The 10,917-nt window shown below is 37.2% G+C and overlaps 1 long non-coding RNA gene across 1 annotated transcript; it reads left to right on the top strand.

Annotated features, from left to right (window-relative positions):
• Positions 1 to 4,835: 4,835 nt before the first annotated feature.
• Positions 4,836 to 8,225, top strand: LOC125383540. The gene is made up of 5 exons (XR_007222786.1): positions 4,836 to 4,972; positions 6,921 to 7,094; positions 7,271 to 7,335; positions 7,637 to 7,730; positions 8,085 to 8,225. It is a non-coding gene; the product is annotated as an uncharacterized LOC125383540 (long non-coding RNA).
• Positions 8,226 to 10,917: the final 2,692 nt, after the last annotated feature.

The following is a 10,917-nucleotide window of genomic DNA, read 5'->3' as shown; positions in this document are numbered from 1 at the left end:
TCGGGTAGATCAAACTGGTGTGACACTTTGATGTTCAGAAAACGCGACATACTTTATACTGGTTTATACCTCCATAAACACAAAATATTTTACTATTTTTTGGAGTGTTTTTATTGACTAACCTATGTGCCAATTTGCAGTCTTGTTTTCTCTGCAATTTGGGCATAAATCTGAAAATTTGTCACTCCTTGGAAATGAAGAATTACATGTTTGTACAGTGTGATGATATTACACAGATCACACACTGTCATATATACGGTATACATCAGTTGTATGGTATCTTAGTCAGCTTTATCAAAGTAATACGTTTGTACAGTGTGATGATATCACACAGGTCACATACTGTCATATATACGGTATACACGCTTGACCTCTCTGGACTGCAGTGTCAAGTGTTCTGCATCCCCCTTGGTACACCAGTGATTGTCAAACACATCAACAAAGTGTCTAAATGATGAACGGCACAAGGGAGACTACTCAGTTAGTTCCAGGCACGAACGGCAAGGCGCGCATCGCCGCGTGCGAGCTGCACGGTCACACAGTAAGTCAGTCAACATCATCGCAGCAATGAGACAGAGTGGGCTCGCTATCAAGACAAGCACTGTACAAGGGAGACAACTCCTGCATTCACACGTTACAGGGCCATACGACCAAACTTACAACGCATCTGTCTTTCCACCTAAAACGTTTCCCTGCAGTGTTTTATTGTAAAATATACAACTCCCTGTCGTCGTTTATTTCTTTAATAAAGAAATCCAGTCCCGCCTGGTCCAGGCTGATTTAGACCGCTTCTTTTCAATAGTAAATTAGTTGTTTGAACCGTAACTTTAGTCAAGTGTGTAAAAAGTCCAGTATAAGTAGTATAGGTAATGGGGGTTCTGGCTCACTTCAACTGGAGCCAGATTTCTATACCTATACTGCTACTACAGGGGGTATTTTTTATGTGTAAATGGTGATGCGATTCAACCATAGTCATGAGATTAAAATAAATTTATTATTATATATTTACTTATGTAATCATTCTTCTAAATGTTGGTTTTGAGACGGATTAATTGTTGTCTCCCCTGTTCTATGAACTTTTTTTCTTCATCTTCGCCACTAATACCATTGGTCTGTGATCGACTTTACTAGTTCATGGCGTTGTATTTGGTGAGTTCTGAAACTCCTCTTCGGATGTCTTACAATCAGCTATTGCTGTTGAAACATGATCCTCAATGCTGTTCAAATTTGCTTCGGCGAGTATCCGAATATTATCATGTTTTAATGCTTTCTTTTGCAACTTACAAGAAATGAGTTTTGTCACTATTCCTGCCAGTCCTGAGACTCCTGCGACTATTTGCATGCCAAGTACGATAGGTGCGGCGATTAAAGTTGATAATACACCAACACCGGCTACACCGAGTCCCGTTACAAGCGCGGTGTCAACTCTGTTGATAGCATTCACAGCTCTGCAATACTTTTTATGCAATCTAAGTCTAAACTCCCTCTCCATCCCTATTCGATGTATTCGTTTATTTGATGTAATCAAAATTCATCAACTTCATCGAGCCCTGGATATAAATCCATATTATTATTATATCATATAATAGTCTTTAATTGATCTTGCTTCAATGTTTTGAGAGTATACATCAACCTTATCAAATGTATATTAATTGGCATGAATATCTTAGTAAGAGAAATGCTGCCAATTTTAATAATTTGGACCCCCTCAAGGGTTGCAACAGGTGATGCTCCAATATGAATAATACTGCAACATTGACGTTGGTGTTTCTTAAACCATTTAATCGAAGGACCTGGTAATATTTCGAAGGCATCTTCCGGTGCATCTCCGAACAAGACTTCAATAATAAGTGTAGAAGGATTAGGTATTGCACTCAAGTTCTGTTTAATATCATTGAATTCAATAACCAAATTTACAATAACATTTTTTTATACTGGACAACTATATAACACCCTTTTTCGTTTTGATGGGATATAAGCCCCGGGTACGACCACACTATTTATTATCTTAGTTAATTTATGTACCTTACCCGTCATCAAATACGGCAAGATAATGCCGATATTCAATAGCCACTCGATGTTTGCTTCAACCAAAGTCCATTTACTGTCATCGTTGCGAGTAAGATTTTACAAAGTGTTTTTATATTAGTCTACTAACGTCGACATTGGTTAAATCTCCTAGATTACCTGTGAATGTAACTTCTCTCCTCTTGTATACATTATCTTGTAAGTGTAAAGCATATAACTTACCATCGGTACCGCGTTTACCGAATCATTCTGTGTCTCTGAGATCGGAAAGCGCAATTGTATTACATTGTCTGAGCATTCCCGGGCCTGATGAATCAACCATTATTTATAATATGGAGTGTTACACTCAAGTATCCTCTATGTAAAGGTTGATGTTTTACATCTAATACAGAAATTCTGAGGCCTGAAATGATACCACGCTTTATTTTTTTATATTGTAATGACGAGAAACATTTCGTTCTACCTACTATTGTATTTTTCATCTTTGACTGGAACAGCTCTGAGTAGAGATGAAGGACTTTCGAGTTGAATATTATCCGTAGTGCTTATTTGATCAAGATGGATGCACAACTCTTTATAGGGAACTAAATCGGACAATTCAAATCCCCCCCAATGTTATGTTGTGTTGTATATTCAACGTTGATAATCCAAGTGTATCTGCTGAGCCCCATCCCCAAAGTATTTCTTTTTCTCCAGCGCTTAAACTCATTATCCAATCCGACTCACCTTGTGTGAGACTAGCTCCCAAAGGCTTAAAAAAATCATCATTGAGTGAGCAAACGCTGTAATACCCATCAGGTATAATAATAGGAGTGTGACTACCAATTTCACCTATTGATAACTTATTATTATTTCTAGCAGCACTTATATTGGTCCACCGTGGGTAATATGTTACATCGCACAGAGCTACTTCAAGTTGACCAGCCGAGTTATCGATAGTCTGAAGCAGTTCAATAGACTGACCATTTGTTATTCCCGGGAGTGTAACATACATATTAAATATACAATGATACTATATCATAACTTAAATACGAAATCAACTTATATTACTAATCAGTCGATTTTAGTAAGTGCCTCTGGTGATAATTATTTTGCTGAATTCCCTGATATCTTTGAAAAATACAGGTTCACGGCAACTTGCGATACTTGGTTTCACAATCCAATGCAATTTTGGCAGAACTACTTAAACTTTGCCATATGGTGTGCAACAACAGGATGTTGTGTATCTCTTTATACCCCAGGATTTGAACGAAATAAGTCTGTTTTATCATTTCACGTGTACTATCAGAAAAGACGTATACTTACTTAGTGCCCCATTATCGCAGTATCGAGCATGGAATGCATCAAATAATCTGTACAATAGGTTCGCGTATGAAGGTACTTGTCAGGAATGTAATATTGCTATGAGTAAAGATTGGCGTATTTAAGGAATTAACCATGGTGTAGGTGTTCTGTACAGCAGACAAAAAAACTGTTAAAGAAGAAAGCGATGATTTAGTTAAACAAAACTCATCAACCATTCGATCCATTTTTGTAAGATTGCATAATCTTAATCATGACTGGGAACTTTCGAGTAACGATTGGAGAGGAGATCAAATGAGTTTTAAGGGTGGTTTGTTACCAAATTTGTACAACTGAACGATACCGCAACCCAGCAGGCACGCAACGTTGGATCAACGTTTAACATTGGTTGCGTTTAGGTTGTGACGTTGATCAACCAAAATGCAACATTGTATCAACGTTAAATCTTAAACGTTGAGCCATGGTTGTGATACTGACGTCACAACAACGTTGAATTTAAGACGTACGTACATCATTTCAATTTGACGTACGCCTATTGGAAAATCGGCAAATCACCATACTTTTCACCTGTTTAAAAACTGCGCTGAAACCCAAGCATGATCAGTTAGGCTGCCAATTCAAAATTGAACAAGCTAGGTATATTTAATTATATATGTATATTTTTATATAATTACGTGCACATATGTAAAGAAATTCACAAAATTATTACACTACACGGATGATTCTCCGACATGTTTCAGTTTTATCTTCAGGGAGAAGTTGAAAAAAAAGTTGAAAAGGGTTTAATAAATATTTCGACGCGTGAATTTGAACTCGGTACTTGCAGCTGATGATAGTTGGATATTTAGCATCAGCGATGACAGGAAGTGGATTTGCGACTGCGCAGACAATTCAAAACTTGGCCGATACTCGATCGAGAAGTTCAAGTAACGTTTGGCATTCTTTGCATGTTTGTTTCCATTGAAAATTGGAAATGAGTTGTATTTCAATGTTCATTTAGTTATGACACGTAGATATCTAAAGTTGCATTATCGCACATACCTTTGACGAACAGATTAAAAATAACCCACCCAATCGGTCCATTGATAGGCTGAGCAGGCTGTATAAGTGGGCTACCACATGGCTCAGTCGGCCCGCACGAATATATAACTGACTTTTACTAACGTGTAGTTATTATTTTTTTTATATCCGAATATGTTTGAGTAAAGTTACTGAAAAATACCAGATATTACATGGGCCTAGTTGTTGAAATGTGGGCCCGATGCACGTAGCGGGTGTAGCCATGTTGATCGAGGTTGCCGCGCGCCATTATCGAATTTCTGTGTACGGTATTTCAGAGTAAATCTTCAATCAGTATGTTGCATGAAGTAGATTTTAGATGTTTAATGCCTTGCTTTCAATGCAATATACCGGACAACTACCATTTTTCGGTTAAGTATGTGCACGAGCTCATTCCTCACTAATGATTTCCAAGTTTTTCAGACGCCATTTTGTGGCCTCGCTAAAATGACATGGGCTTCGCGCCATTTGTGCACAAGCTCATTCTTCAGTGACGTTTTCTAAGTTCGTTTGCCGCCATTTATTTCGCCTTGCTAAATTAACAGGGGCCCCAAACACACAACGGCTTGAATTGACTTCTTTCGTAAGTAATCGTTGAATTACCAATGTACAAATACAACGTGTCTGTTGAAATGTCTCTCCGACGGATGTCACTAATGAGGTTGGTGCACGCTATCATTTACCTTCTATTTGTGAGTACTTTTTCGATGTTGATGTTCAAATTTCGACGTCATGGATCGCTTTGACATTCAATTTCAAAGGTAAATCATATTAAACCATAGAAATGCAAGCGGGGGTCATTCTTTCTGATTATTTTGGCCTTTATCGACCTATTTTTTCAAGTAGTGATGCTGTCACGAGCCCCTTCATTAGTAGCATCGAACAAACATGGCGGATATGTGTTCGGGGCGTAATGCATGTGTAACGTCAAATTAATAACTTGGCATCTCTACAAGAAGAAATTATGAAACTGTTCCATTAATATTATGAATGCGTACAGTGCCCAAAGTTAGGTCTTAATAAATTGGGTGGGTTGTCAGGTTTGTTCGATTGGCTGTCAATGTAGAAACTGTATTTGATATTCGGTATTTGACTGAAATTATGTTGCAATTATTGTTACTAGATTAGATTCTATATAGATATATCCTCCGATAGTTTTGAACATTATTATTCCACTGAATATTTTAAAATATTAGCAATAGTGTCCAACAATAACGCATAGTAGATTTCTATTCATATATATGTTCATTGTTGGCTTTAGGACAATTAATTGCAAGGTCAGTTATAGATCGTTCATGATGCATGTCTACCACCATCAGCTGTTCATTCCATTGGAATGCAGGAGGCAAGAATATGCAGTTATCTAATTTCTAGATCCTCAATGTGTGTTTAAGCCGTAATATAAACTATTCAAAGTTATAAGACATGAAATAGCGACTGTCGTAAATGGTGTTTCAGTTTGTTGGCAAAAAAAGATAAATTAGTTACTTTCCTACAGAAGTAAGATTAAATTTACCCATAGGTATTATCATTTCCAGTTTGTTCTGTTAGCATCTTAAATGTGATGTGTTTTTGTTTGAATTAAGTTGCTTGATTGTTTAATTATACATTTTCAGAACTGTTGTCAAGGCAACTTTGATGTTAAAGGTTTCAAATGTTAAAATTAGCGGGGTTAAATGTAAAGGTAACCTAGCTCTACATTGAAAACACGGTATGTGTATCTCCATTCTACCATGACTAAATAAAATGCAAACTCTTTGGTGTTAGCAAATATACTGAGTGAAGCGGCATGGGTTGAGTTCAGTGTTTTGGGTGGGTTATCGATCTGAATTATGGAATCACCAAACAAATTATGGCAATGTATATACTCAAGCAGCTTGTTTACATCGTTTTACTTCACTCGAACATATGACAGGCATTGAAAGCATATAAGCACAGCAACTTGGTAAGCTAACATGAGATAGGCATCCCTAAAGTTAACAAAGCATACTTTGCAAGGCTTTCGCTTTACAGTGCGCGTCAACATTATGACGTCATATCGCTCATTGTGATGCAAAAGATATGACATCACAGTCGTATATAAAAAAGCGCCAAAATTCTAAGCTCTTTGTTGTCTCCAAAACGTAAATACATTCCCTTTGTTGATTTCTGTCGTGTTTTCTGTACGAAATGTATTGCCACACATCCTTTAAATTTTGCAGTAACCGCATTGGTGCATTGTGTAACCTGTAATTGTAGATATAATTTTTTTAATATGCCTACCGACAATGACTAAAAATAGTACTATTCTATGAATATTAGCTTCCGCGGTGATTCGGCCGTCAAACCAGCTGTTTCAATCAAAAGGGGTTTATTGTGATTTAATAGCCTCTGATTGACCAATCAGAATCGAGTAAATTCCAAATTCATGGTAGAATTTGCTTTAAATATTGTGCTACTTTCTGAGTTACACTAAAGGAATCTATACCTGTTACAATCTATGTCTACAACAAACTATCTTTTATTGTTATGTATTTATTTCTGTTTCACAGGATTCCAGAGAAGGGTTCTCTATCTTTTGACGGAAATTAGGAACCTAATGAAACAGAATCAAGACTCAGTGGCAGACACAGTATCAGTTAGCTCTATCGAGCAACTCAATACACAGTAAGTGTTGGATACTGTCGAGGGGAGACTGAGAGAGGAAAGGATATCAAGCCAGCTTGGTAGGTCAAGTTGACGTTATGGTACTGTTATTACATTGTATGATTAGAATGTGTGTTTTTTTATGAATTGCTTGGCAACAAAAGTAAACAGTAAGGTGTCATCAGTTTTGGTTGAATTTATATACTTATATAATGATTTTCATACCACATATCAAGTTCAAATGTTCTTTTTACAGAAAAAATCCCTAAGAAGGACTGGCAGGGCGAATGCCAATGACCATGTGAAAAAGGCTATGCTAAGGTAAAATAGAATGACATTGTTGAAAGGTTACAGTAGCTCATTAGGTAGAACTCAGGTCCATGGATCCGTTTAGACTGGTACAAGTAGTGGTAGTGATCAAGTTTCTTGAGTTTTGAAAATGTGGCAAGGTATATATTTTTAGTGCCTCATTGAAAGATAAGTGGACTGTTTATAATAAGGAAGTGGTGTTGATCCACACACAAATCATTAATCAGTTGGTCAATGATTATATATGTACATCAAGAACATCGATCTATACTTTGAATTTGCATCCTCTGATATGTTACTGGTTATTTTTCAGAATGATGACAAACTCGCTCATGTCCAAAATGAACATGAAGGGAAAGACAACCAAGATTGCGTTTCATGTACTACTTTGTGTGTGGTGATTAAAGGTAAAAGTAATTATAATAATATTTTTTTATGTAAAGATATGAGAGCAATTAAACCATCACTCGAAAAGAGATCTCTATACATAACATCTTTTGTTCAAACTAATTAAAATCATATCTTTGTGTTTGCTACCACTAAACACATATATATGTATAGGTCTGAGGATACTGTGTACACATGAATTGGCATCTAAAAGGAAATGTATCTGTGATACTATTTCATTCAGTGAGTAAGCATAGGGGATATTCGTAATTAAGATTCTATATATATAATAACACAATGTAGTTTTAATGTTGTACACACAACTATTGAATAACTTAATAATAGTATTAAATTGCATGTTAATATTATTTCAGATGCAGTCCTCCTGACCTTTCGAAAGACAACGGAAACGGAACTTCAGGATATGGTCAGTCGATTTCTAAAATATGCCCCTGGAAGAACGTGGGGGATGGAAGGCCTAAGCACTAGGACCTCTTTGCCACCCCAAAAAAGAAGAGCATATGTTGTATATAGTTGAAATTAAGTATCAATTATCTTTGAATACAATTTTGGAAAAAATGTAACTTTGGTGTTCATTCGTCTTCTGCATCAGATATAAGTATTTAACAATATCATTCAAAGAATAGGCCCATGAAGATCGGGGATAGAATAGGTCTTCAGCAACCTATGCTTGTCATAAAAGGCGACTACGCTTGTCGTAAAAGGCCATTAACGGGATCGGGGTGGTCAGGCTCACTGACTAAGTTTATGCATGTCATTGCTCATGTTGTCAATCACTGGATTGTCTGGTCCAGATTCGATTATTTACAGACCGCCATCATATAGCTGGAATATTGCTGAGTGCAGCGTTAAACAAACCAAACCAAAATCAAAACCATTCAAAGTATAGGAATTACACAATGGGCAGCCAGTGAGTTATCTATGCTGAGGTCAAGTGACGCCTTCTCCTCATACCAATCAGTGACCTTGGCATTGATATTGAGTCGCATTTCCGGTTAGGGGTCAGCAGTCGTATTAATTTGGAGACGCATTTATTTCCAGATTTACAGTATTAGTTTTTTCCCCACTTCTTTGAAGTTAGTGAAATTGGTTAACACCTAATTAAGCTATCTATAGCTCAGCTTATGTATTGTTTAACTAAAACAAAATGGTTCGTTTTTAGGTGTGTATTATGACCGTCTAGAATATTTCACTGATCTCAAATATCAGGTAGGCCACCACTTCTTGAGCTGAACTTTTTCAAGGTTTACAAGAGGTCCTCTGATACATCAACGTTGAAACAACGTTGAAGCTACGTTGAAATAACGTTGAAACAACGTTGAAGTGTCAACTTCAGTTCAATTTGTATATGAAACCAATTTGCAACGTTGTTTCAACGTTGAAGAGTGACGTTGTTTCAACGTTGTAATGCCTGCTGGGAACGCTTGGTATGAATTTCTATATGATAAAACGGAAAATAAGTTTACTAACCCAGGAGTTGTAAGACTTAATGAATCAATAAGAACTTATGTATGGGCAATTTTATTGCACAGTCGCAAACACGAACGTCCATTATTGGTTCTGGGACGGCACTCGATGCACAAAAACGATTTGCCGCAAACGTGGGGGATGCTATTAATTCACCAGTTGACCCACCATCTGCTAAAAAAATACAGTCTGCTCGATTAAATGTAGACTACGTTTATGCACCGGGACTTTTCATGTCTCCTAGTAATATGGAACTTAAGATCGGTCAAGTGGTAGGCGATAATAATAAAATTGTTATTGCTACAGATCAACAAAAAATAGGTATAAATTCAGATATTAACACCGAATTAATAACGCAAACAAACACAGGCGAAACGGGAATAGCGAAGCCACAGACACCAGAACCATCTACTAACACACAACCACCAGTGCCACCAAATATTGTAGCTAAACATCAACAACATATCGTTGAAAAAACAGAGCTTATAGTAGGTGGAGTCGCAGCTGGTTTACTCATGATTTTGATAAAAATTCTTTAGCGGCCACGTACAACAGCCCGGCAATTGCTACGATCAGTGCCCACAACTTTTGACTAAGCCAAGTGGTGGTCTTAACTAATAAATTCAAGAGCCAGGAAACTATACTCCCTATTATACCAGGAAGTGCAGACGCGGCTTTCCCAGCGAGCTTTCCCAGTGCTGAACCTAATGCTTTTAAATGCATTTTTATCCACTCTTTTATACCATCACTAGGCGGTGTACCACCACCTGTACCACCAGTTAACGCGAGAGTCAAAGTCGATATAATAAATCCCAATGCGGTTAAATACTGGCAATGGTTATCCCCTGTTCACTAAATAATGTTTTAATTTTATCGGCCACTGTAGTGTCATCGTTGAGGACTTGATCGCTAGTTTCTCTAATTCAACTGATTTGAAAATGAAGGGCCTTTCTATTCCTGGAAGCAGCTTCGAGGCGGGCCGATCTTTCATCTTCTAAGTAACTCAATCTTTCTGCAATTTGGCGTCTACTGGATTCATCAGCCGCCTGTTCAAGTTTTTTTTTCTCATAAGCTATATTTTTGTCGAGTTTGGATAGCTTTGCTATATTAGTGATGATTTCTCCCCGCAATGTTTGCATTGCCTTGTCAAGACCTCGTAATTCCCTAATACTGAACTCCGAGGATGGTACACTGACCATTATCGTAGTAGGTATCCAAGATTTCTCCGAGCCCGTCGGAGGCCAGCATCGAGCCATCTTCCAAATTATCAGTTCAGTACAGACAGTCTGAAGAACCTTAGTAGTCTTCGCGGAAAGGTTTTTCTCGTCGTGAGTAGTCTACAAAACCTAATTCATCCCGAACAAAGTTGATGCCATGTTTAGCGTCTATCGTAGACAAAGCTAGGGGCTTACGAGTATGATAATGTAGAAGGTCAATATCAGGTTTGCCGCGTATTCGCAATATTCCTTTACTAACTAAACTTTGAATAGTCGTGAACAATAGGACTAAGATCTTAAAAGGTATCGTAATACTCATTAACGGTTGATTGTAAAAGCTCATCGCTAAGATTCGTAAAGCTGGTTTCATCAGTACACTCTTCGATTATCAAAATCATCTAGATTTAAATCATCCATTTTTATATTAAACATAAGGTTACATAATTTCAATATAATAATGTCTTCGCAATACGGACGCAAGTTAAACCAACAACGTAGACTT

This window comes from Haliotis rufescens, unplaced genomic scaffold, assembly GCF_023055435.1.
Source record: "Haliotis rufescens isolate VD_foot unplaced genomic scaffold, xgHalRufe1.0.p SCAF_24, whole genome shotgun sequence".
NCBI lineage: Eukaryota > Metazoa > Mollusca > Gastropoda > Lepetellida > Haliotidae > Haliotis > Haliotis rufescens.
Note: the sequence above shows the minus strand (reverse complement) of the source record. Positions and strands in the feature narration are given on the sequence as shown.